Source organism: Symsagittifera roscoffensis, chromosome 2 (assembly GCF_963678635.1).
Source record: "Symsagittifera roscoffensis chromosome 2, txSymRosc1.1, whole genome shotgun sequence".
Classification (NCBI taxonomy): domain Eukaryota; kingdom Metazoa; phylum Xenacoelomorpha; order Acoela; family Convolutidae; genus Symsagittifera; species Symsagittifera roscoffensis.
The window spans coordinates 33,647,832-33,658,606 of record NC_087063.1 but is presented as its reverse complement, the minus strand read 5'-3'; positions in this window follow the sequence as shown (position 1 = coordinate 33,658,606).

The window sequence follows — 10,775 nt, the reverse complement described above, 5'->3', positions numbered from 1 at the left end:
CCACATGTTTTAAAACAGTTTTATTTTTTATTTCATACCTGAAAAAGGAGTGAGGTATGTATTTAGACAACCGCGTATTCCCACTCGTCTTTAAGCAGACAAATACTGTATGAACCAATCAGAATCGAGATGAGAAAGCAAACTTTCAAAAATTAATAATTGTTTAATAATATATTTCTTGTCTCGATTCTGATTAATTAATAAAGTATTCGTCTGCTTACAGACGAGTAGGAATACGCGATTGTCTAAATAGTGCTACGTAATCCTAAATATGATTTTTCTTTTATCGAAGCAAAAATTAAAAGTGTCAAGATTTAATTATGAAATGATTCATGTTCGAAGAAATAAAACTATTTTATTTAATTCAAATGGTGTAAAATTAATTGTCCATCGCGTGTTAGAACGACAGCAGACTCCAAAAAGGTCACCAAAAACCTGGACAACACAGTTAACTCCCCCCAGACAAAAAAAATTCAGCAAGAAAATTTTCGAAAATAAGTAATTCAGAGCGTTGAACAAAATGTCAGTAGAAGTTTGAAAGAATCGTATGACGAAGCCATACAGGGGAATTCTGAAGAAATTTTTCTGAAGGGGAATTCAGCCGAAAATGCCGAAATTTTACCAGAATCTCAAAAAAAAATAGAAGACGTTTAAAATTGAAGGTACATGACGAAAAACGAAACAAGGCAAAGAATGTTTTCTGCATCAAGAAGTTGGTCTCGTAATTCTTGCGACAACCGAAGGCCACGAATTTTTGGTTCGTTCAAAAAATAATATAAGAGATGGAACTTTCAAATCGGCACCCCCGCCGTTTATCCGAAATTATGCGGTATTCGCAACGAGCGGTGAACACATTTTGGCGGCAATTTGGGCTCAAAAACTGAAGCAATTTACTCAGCAAAATTTATTACAATTTTGAGCGAATAGCCTTTTGAAAATTTTTTGGTCTATTTGATGCCAGATTCAATCATAGCAGATTATGAAACCGGGGTAATTGTTGCTGTCGATAAAAGTTGGTTGCTAATTGGGGATGCTGGTTCCACTTTTCTTATTGTATATTTCGAAAATTTCAAAATTTTGGTCCGCAAAAAAACTACCAAGACGAAAACCTAAAAAAAATTGCGAAAAAAAAACTTTTTAGCTGGGCGTTCTTGCCTGAAGAGGAAATTGAAACCGCTCTCGGCAGACCAGATTTGTTCGCGATACCCAGAAATCAGACAAATTTTTGCTTATATGTTTGGTTTTTTTGCCACATTTCCTTAATTTAATGAAATATGGAGTGTGTTTGATCGCTCCCTGAATTTGGGGACAACAAAAAATGTGAAAGCTGGAATCTTGACTGGAACGCATCAGTGGACACAAAAAATCCTGTTTTTTGGACGGTTGTCCAAAAACTTAGAGAACAGGAACAATATTCGCGAATCGATATACGACAAATTTCTCGAGGAGAAGCATCTAATATTCAAAAAAGAAGTATCGAGACCTCAATGAAAAAAATTCCCGCCTAAAAAACTCATTTTTAGATGGATTTTTTTCTTTGAAAAACAGTTGGGAAGGGGTTTCTAATATTTGCAGTAATTTTCGCAATTAAATTTTGCATAAACCGTCTTTTTATTTTGTTCGGCTTGAAGTCCTGTCTGCTTGAAGTCCCTTCGGCTTGAAGTTCCGTCGGCTTCTTATCCTAGACCCGTTTGTTCTCAATATGTCTATTTCCCCAAATCGTTCTTTTAAAATTTGTCCGATTTCAGATGTAATATGACATCACTGTCAAGATCATCAAATAAAACTAACCCACATCACACCTGTCTACACGCTCTATTACTCTATTGCACGAAAATCCGGATCATTATCAAGAAGTAAAGTTGACACTAGCTGCGCAATGGGTAAAAAATTGTAAATGTGTTAACTATTCTGAACTTACTATAATCATAATTCTCAATTAACTCTCCGTCTAATTATGCCGCTGGAGCATACATGCTCACCGCTTTAATGAAATGGTCTGCCGAACAGTAGCTGTTTTGTAACATTTCATCATCCAGCACGCCCAATAGGTCCTTACCATTCGTGTTCATGGTAGGACAATCTGCGATATCATCTCTATCGAAAAAAAAGAACTTAATCTGTTGAAATTTTATCATGATGACATCTCTTCGTGGCAACTTGTCGTTACCACGAACTCTGTTGGTAACTCTCTTTATCTGGGAACGTCCACCATCACCTTAGCCGATTTGCTGTCCGTCAGAACTGTTAGCCGACTGACATTATGCCTATACCCCATGTCCACAATTTTTTTCCAATAGCCTCACTCTTTACTTCTGAGTCCCATTGTAAAATACTCTGCTTCACAGATCTCTGAATCTACAACTCCAATTTATAATGGGGCGTAAGTTGCTGTGGTTTTCAGTTGGCAACCATTGATTTCATTAATAAAATTTTAAATTCAACCCCATTCATGTAATAATATGCTTGTTGGCTTTCCACATCGCATGAACCACCCTGTGATAATACTTTTTATTATCATTACTGTTTTTTTCATCCGACTACTCTTACTGTTTATAATCGCACAAACTCAATTATCATGTGAAGTATACAAACTTTTTACCTTAATTTAAGGTCTACATATTCGGCTAAATCAGTCGCAACTGAATCACTGATGCCATTACTCCTAGTCGTCCATTTATTATCTTTCCCATTACCTCATCGACGTTTATATTTTCCAAGTTTCCTTTTAAGCCCAACTCCTCAATTTTATTTGGCTGGCACGTCCAAAATGTAAGTGTATGTCTTGCCTCTGTATCCCTTCTGCAGATCTTGATCTTTTTGAGTCTTTTCTGGTGTCCTCATCAAGTTATTTGAAAAATCTAGGGTTTTAACTAACTTTTCTTTTACTTCAACCCCGAGAAATAAAAGAGTCTCATCGGCAATCACAATTGTTTTCAATGTAATGAACTTCCCGCAACTGTTACAGGTAAAAACCCAATGAATTCCTCCTGAATCACCCCTCCCCTTCCAGGTTCGAATCTTCCCTCTGCATCCAAATTTTATAAAAATTATCTTTTTTAACCACAATAGATAAAAACTAAGCCCACAAGAAGAGTTGATTAAACTTATTGGTATTTTGGGAAAACAACTGGAACCAAACCCGATTTTTATAGCTAACACAAACCTGTCAACCATAATAAATGTGAAAAGAGTCGGGAAGAATACATTAAAAGGATGAAAAGATAACGACGTGAACTTTTCGTGGAGGATATGACGGTGAATGACCAACAATTTTGCATATCTCTGTTAAACAGATCTACCTTGGACCAGGGGCGGATCTAGGATTTTCTCTAGGGGGGGGGGGGGGGGGGAATTTTGACGACTTTTTTTTTTAGGTCGACCAAATAGATTTTTTGAGCTCTCGTAAAGCACTGATTTGCCTCTATTTTGGAAAAACAGTCAAAAAAGCCGTTTTTGGGCACTTTTTGAAAAATGTTGACAAAAAAATCGCGTTATTTGGGCGCGCGCTCCCCCTCAAAGTTAGTATATATTGGCGCCAAAGGCGCCTTTAGAAAAATTTTAGGGTCGGTCGGCCAAAAATGGATTTCTGAAAAAGTATCAAAGGGGGGACCCTTTGGGTCGGCAGGGGGTCGAATCCCTGAAGAAGGGGCGTCCGCCCTCCGCCCCCCCCCCCCCTAAATCCACCCCTGCCTTGGACGATGCATCTAAAATTAATACTAAAGATATTGTGAGAAAAAAACATCAGAGAACCTAATGCTCCCAGTGATTTTAAAAACGACACTAAAACGATTTTCAGTAAATGATAACGAGACATCTGTCATAGTATCTAAATTTAGTTCATGTTTCAATTCGAGTTGTGTTATCTATTTTAATCATCTGTCTGGCGCTAACCGGTATTTAACCTTCGGGGTGTCTGTCACCTTCGGATGACAGCTATTCTATTGTCTCCAACTTACTTTATGAAATACGGTTGCTTAACAAACGGAATTTAATTAACACTTCGAAATCGTCTTTTCACATGGCGCAGCCAACAGGCCAAAGTGGGGGGAAAAACCCACTGGGAATTACATCGTTTTGGCCCTCGACGTTTGCAGAACCACCAATGCTATGGGAGTTTTGGTTCAATCGATTTCAATGGGGGATGGTGGCAAAACACAGTTTAAATCCTAGGAATTTCTATTATGCCAGTACGTTAACTGCAGCGCAGATTACAGATTTACCAGAGGAGGTAGACGGGAAGAATCGCCTAGCGTCGGAACAAGTGCTTATCTCCAACTTGTACTTGTGTCTGGGGGAGAAAGGACAGGATGAGCTGCATAAGAGAAAACCACACCTGGACTTATCTGCAACAAGGTATTCTCGAGTTTTGGATACCATTGAAACCGAATTTAGAAAGGAACGAAACGAAACGTACGAGACATTCCAACTCTTGGCACGGAAGCAACAAATAGGAGAATCGCTAGAACAGTTCCACTCAGTGTTGAGCGGGTTGGCCGCTAGATGTAATTTTGGAGCATTGGAGACCAGGATTTTGCGGGATGTGTTCATCGCCAACATGAACAATAGGGAGGCCCAAAATGAGTTATGCCGCTCGACGAAGACGCCAGAGGAGGTGTACCGTATTGCACTGTCATACGAACGCGGATATAAATATGCAAAGTCATACGGATCGATAACCGGGGGAGGAACCAGTGGCACTACCGGTGGAGCTGGAGCATTCCAAATCAAGACGGAACCAGTGGGGGCCATTCGAGGAGGTTACAGAAACAACAGATCGCGGGGCCGTGTATCATTCAGGGGGCGAGCAGGAATGAGAGGGGGTGGTCTCAGAAGATGCTATAACTGTGACCAACCAAATTTTACTCCGGAACATCTCACAACGTGTCCAGCGAAAAATGCAACGTGCAATTTCTGCAGAAAGACGGGACACTACGAGAGGACTTGTAGGGGGAAGCGAAATAATCAGGGAAGACCGGCAGTGGGACTGATCCAAAATCAGGAAGATATGGAAACTACCGAAATAGGTGACGCGGAGGATACATATTCTCAGCATGAGAATTCCGTCGGCTGGGTCAATACACCGGCCAAGAAGCAGCGATCGTGGGACTCGGATAGCTCAGGAGATTATGTTGTCATGGCAATCAGATCTCGGACGGAAACCGAGCTAAAAGTGGCCGGTGCACGACTGCCGATTAAAGTAAATGGAAAACAAACGAACGTTTGGATAGACAGTGGATCACCGATTTCGATATTCACTATTGGAGAATTAAAACGAACGTTGGGTACCGCAGGCGTCAAGGTGAAGGCACCAGCACCGGAGGACGAGGAGTTCAGGGATTACGGAAACAACCCCCTACGACTACTAGGAACGATGGACGTACTGCTGGAAACGAACGGATGGGTGACCAACGCAAACATCAGAGTGATTGGAGGAAGCAGACCATCAATTATTGGAAGAGACCTAATGCCAAATCTTGGATTACAGATTGTGCAGAAGGCACCGGAGGGAAATGTGATGTCGGTAAAGAGCGACCAAGCCACAGCTGAAGCGACGGACGTGGAGGACTCACTAGACAACTGGCAGATTTATTTCAGTAAGCAGTTTGAAAACCTTTTTAACAGAGTCGGGAAAATTAAGAATTATAAGGTACACGCGGATTTTTTTGAAAAGTTAACACCAATTCAACAGAAAGGACGTAGGGTGCCAATCACATTGCAAGAAAAGGTTGATAAGGAAATTGATAAACTTTTGCGACAAGGACACATTGAAAAACTGACTGAATGCTCGGATAAATATTTTGTTTCTCCGATTGTAATAACGGTGAAAAAGGACGGATCGGTAAAATTAGCGCTAGAATCACGGGAGTTGAACAAGCAAGTCCACAAAAACAAATACCAAATGCCAAATATTGAGGAACTTATGGATACGGTAGGACAAACGATAAGCGAACGGAAACCAGGGGATGTATATTTTTCTACTATGGATCTTACGTACGCGTACGGTCAATTACCACTTAGTCCGGAAACGAGCGTTCAATGCAATTTTTCGCTAGTGGGAGGAAAATCAACGGGTACGTATCGATTTCGTACGGGGTTCTACGGTCTTACTACCATGCCGGCGGAATTTCAACGAGTAATGGATACGATTCTTTCGGAATTTCCGCAGGCACATGCATTTATTGATGACATATTGGTGGTCACCAAAGGCACGGAGATCGAGCATATCTCAACAGTCGAGAAAATTTTGCGGAAGCTGGATCGCGAGAATATGTCACTTAAACTCACAAAATGCCAATTTGCGCGGGGGGAATGTGAGTGGTTGGGGCACAAAATAACCCGTACGGGGATAACACCGCTTGTCCGAAAAACGGAACCGATCGAATCGCTGAAAGCGCCAAAAACGGTGTCACAACTTAAATCATTCATGGGCTCCATTCACAGCTTGCACAAATATCTTCCGGCGCTCGCGGAATCATCAGCGTCACTACGCCCATTATTAAGCCGGAAAAACGATTACATCTGGAGCGAGGAATGTCAAATATCATTCGAGAGCCTGAAAAAGCAAGTGGCCAATATAGTAGAACTTCGGCATTTTGATATACACCGGGACACAAGAATTGTATGTGACGCTAGTCATAATGGGCTCGGGGCGGTTCTTGAGCAACTAAAAGCCGACGGTTGGCGGCCGATATCATTCGCATCCCGGTATCTAAACGCAGCAGAGAAGAATTACTCAACGAATGAATTGGAAATGTTAGCAGTTGTGTGGGGGGCCGAATATTTCCGCAATTATGTGCTGGGAAGGAAATTTTTAATAGTTACGGATCACAAGGCACTAGTGTCATTGCTAAATGGGAACAATAAAAAGAACAAAACAATGTTCAGCAGATTAACAAGATGGTTAGATCGCCTTATACCGTTCGATTTTCAAGTGGAACATAAACCCGGAGCAAAAATAGGACTCGCGGATTATCTCTCAAGGCACCCGAGCTTAGACCCTCAACCAATTAGCACCTACGATAGTATGTTTACGGTGGCGAAAATTAGTAGAATTAGATCCGCCCTCGGATTTAGAAATAGAACTTTCTCCAAAAATAGACTCGAGTCTCCATCGGTTACTAAAAATAAACGCGTTTGTAATATATCGAATAGAAAACGACCGGTAGAGGGCGAGCGATCATGCGACGGAAAATGGACCAATCACAGAGCGACGAATTGCATTTCCGGCAGGTCAACTGAGTTTAGCGAAAATTCAGTTGGGATTATTATTGAAGCTAACGTTGGTTACTCTAAATCTTTAAATTCGTTAATAAACAATAACAATTCAAGCAATTTAATCATGGAAAGGAAGATCAAGAAATTATTGGAACGACACCCTAGCATTAGCAGTAGTGATGAAATTGAGGAGATTGACGTAGATATACAGGCGATAACAACAGAAGTCCGGAGCACTAAAACAAACACCATCATTTCTATTCCGTCGGTTTACCCTGGTGAAAGTTATCCGCCGGTTAATCCGGAAAACAAAGTTATGTCTATTATTCCAAGAAATTGTAAAATAGTCAGTAAACATTCCGCTCTTCCCGAATTATTTAATCTTCGATTTATAGAATCGCAATATCAATCTGATCCACAGTTACAAGCCATTATCGAGTTAATTAAATGTAAAGACCCTCAGTTACACTCGAAGATTGAAGCAATGAGTAAGTACTTTGCACAGTATACTCAGGATTTCCACGTAAGAGACGGATGCCTGTGGATGGACGAAAGGCTAGTGATTCCGAATACATTGCAGACGGCGGTGGTAAACAGACTTCATTACTATCACCACGGAAAATCCAGTATGATCGACGCAGCTAAGGACATCTGGTACCCATACATGTTTCGTAGTTTAGCAACTATTGCTGGGAATTGTCCGGAATGCACATTAGCGGGTAAGAACTTGAAAAACATGTGTTCGAAGGATGATATAGGGAAAATACCTGAACCAAAAGAACCGAATGAATCAATCCAATTAGATTTTTGGGGACCCATTAACTATTTGAAGGAATCTAAGAAGTATGTTTTGGTGGCGGTGGACCGGTTCTCACGATGGCCATCAGCTATGGTCTGTAATTCGAACCGCTCGGATAAAATTATCAAATTTTTAACAATGTACATAACTGCCCATGGAGTTCCGCGCCAAATTAGAGTTGACCAGGGAACAAACTTTATGTCTAAGGAAGTTAAAACGTTCTGCAATGAGCAAGGAATTGAAGTCCTCACTTCGCCAGTTAATGACCATAGGGCAACAGGATGTGTTGAGCGCACGATTGGTAGCATCAAAAATTCAGTGCTGACGTATGCACAAGAGGACAAGCCGGAACCCTTGGATCGAATGGTGGAAAGAGCCCTCGGAGCCCTAAGATTTGTGAAAAATGCATCCCTTAAAATAACACCGTTCGAAGCGCACCACGGCCGGGAAGCCAATACGGTTCTCAGAAACTTGACTAAAAAACCTACGTTACGAAATCTAAATTGGGAAAATGTAATACGATCGAAATATGAATGTTTAGATGAACGAGACCCGATTGCTCAAACGATGCCGAAGCCGATGGACACTAATTGGGGAATCCGATCGGATACTGAATACGACCGGAAAAACAGACGGGGACCGCTAAGATTAACCGATGAACAAGCAGCTAATCAGGACAATGAGCCCGGAATAACACGGTCATCAAACGACCCTGTGGAGATACCACCGGCAGTGGTCATGCAGAGGACCGGGGAGCGTAATATGAATAGGTATAGACTATTAAAATCCAAAATAGTTGATCAAACTGAACACACTATTAAAATGAGTAATGGGCGGTGCTTAGGAAATCAGGAGTAGCGCTCAGGAAAGCGAAATTTCCGAAAAAGCGGATGCCGGGAGGAAAACTAACTGCACCACCAACGCCGTGGGATCTGAAACGGAAGCTACAACAGAGTGGAAGTCAGCCAGGAAGCTCAAAAGGCACCAAGGGAAGTCATCACACCATCACGGGAAAGGGATCGAAATTCCAAATTTTGGAATCAGCAGAAAATTCAGACTCCGAATCGGACGACTATTTACCGTTGAGCACATCCAAACGAGGGGCGAAACAAACAAGCGGTCAAGACAACAATGGGGAAGATGGACAAGGAACATCTAGTGGGGGACCAGTGCAACTAGAAGTCATCGGAGTTCGTACCAGCAATAAGGAGACGGAAAAGGAAGATACGTTGGCAGGCGGCGAAACAGGAATCGGGAATGACCAGGGGAGAACGAATACCGAAGGATCCGAACCACAAGAAACGGAGCGCGAACCAGAGCAGATCACAGTAACCGGGGGAAAGAAACGGGGCCGGAAACAACGACTTGTTTCCTATTCAAGCCAGGATTCGGCTAGCTCACTCGACGACACAAGCTCAAGACGGTCGGGCAGAAAACGGACAGCAGTGACCAAGATGGGGGGGGGTCATGATTGACAACATTAGAAAAACGGACAAAGCCGGAACAGTCGAAGGAAAGGAATGAAGAAAAGAAAAAGGGAAAATTGAGTTCGAACAGTCTATAAAACTTTGCTAAAGAAATGGGGAAGTCCAGGGAGAGGGCATGCTGCATAACAGCTAAAACTCAAGAATTTGTGTTCTAACAAAACTGTAGTTGATTTGAAAAACTTTGTTATTAACCCTATTGTTTACTGCTAACATAGATACGTTGGATATTGGAATTGAGTATTATTTATTACAAGGAGGGAAATGTCATAGTATCTAAATTTAGTTCATGTTTCAATTCGAGTTGTGTTATCTATTTTAATCATCTGTCTGGCGCTAACCGGTATTTAACCTTCGGAGTGTCTGTCACCTTCGGATGACAGCTATTCTATTGTCTCCGACTTACTTTATGAAATACGGTTGCTTAACAAACGGAATTTAATTAACACTTCGAAACCGTCTTTTCACCGTCCTTTGGGTCGGCAGGGGGTCGAATCCCTGAAGAAGGGGCGTCCGCCCCCCGCCCCCCCCCCCTAAATCCACCCCTGCCTTGGACGATGCATCTAAAATTAATACTAAAGATATTGTGAGAAAAAAACATCAGAGAACCTAATGCTCCCAGTGATTTTAAAAACGACACTAAAACGATTTTCAGTAAATGATAACGAGACATCAAACATACTGTTTATCAATCAAAGCCATAACCGGGATATAGCCAGTCAAACAGAGGAACCAATCAAAAAAGAAGAGGGAACCAAAACCAAGAACGAGGGTGCTTTTGATGTGGGAACCAGACCGTTGGCTAAAACAATGCAAAGTATATGCATACAGATCACGGATAGGAGAAAAAAGAGAAAATACTAGTACAGAAACATCAGGATGTTGGAACCAGTTTAAAACTAATATTTATAACCAATTATATTCTTGATAAAACTATCTCTATAAAATATTTCTTACTAACCAATCATGATCCATAACTAACACTGACAATTATTTGTAATGCTGAAACTACTTGTAGTTTCAGCACCAGAACAATTTAAATATAATTTAGAAGACAGTTGTGCTCCTTTGGAATAAGTTCCAGATATCTAGCCCGCAAATACCAGTATACACTAGATCTATTGAGACTAGGAGATATAAGTGTTATAAGATTAAGATCGGTATTAGATTAAGAAGTTGCACGAATCTATCCGGCCGAAAATAAGATAGCGTGACGAACAGACGGTGTACCTGTCTGAAATTACTCTATGAGTGATCACTCCCGGTTATAACTC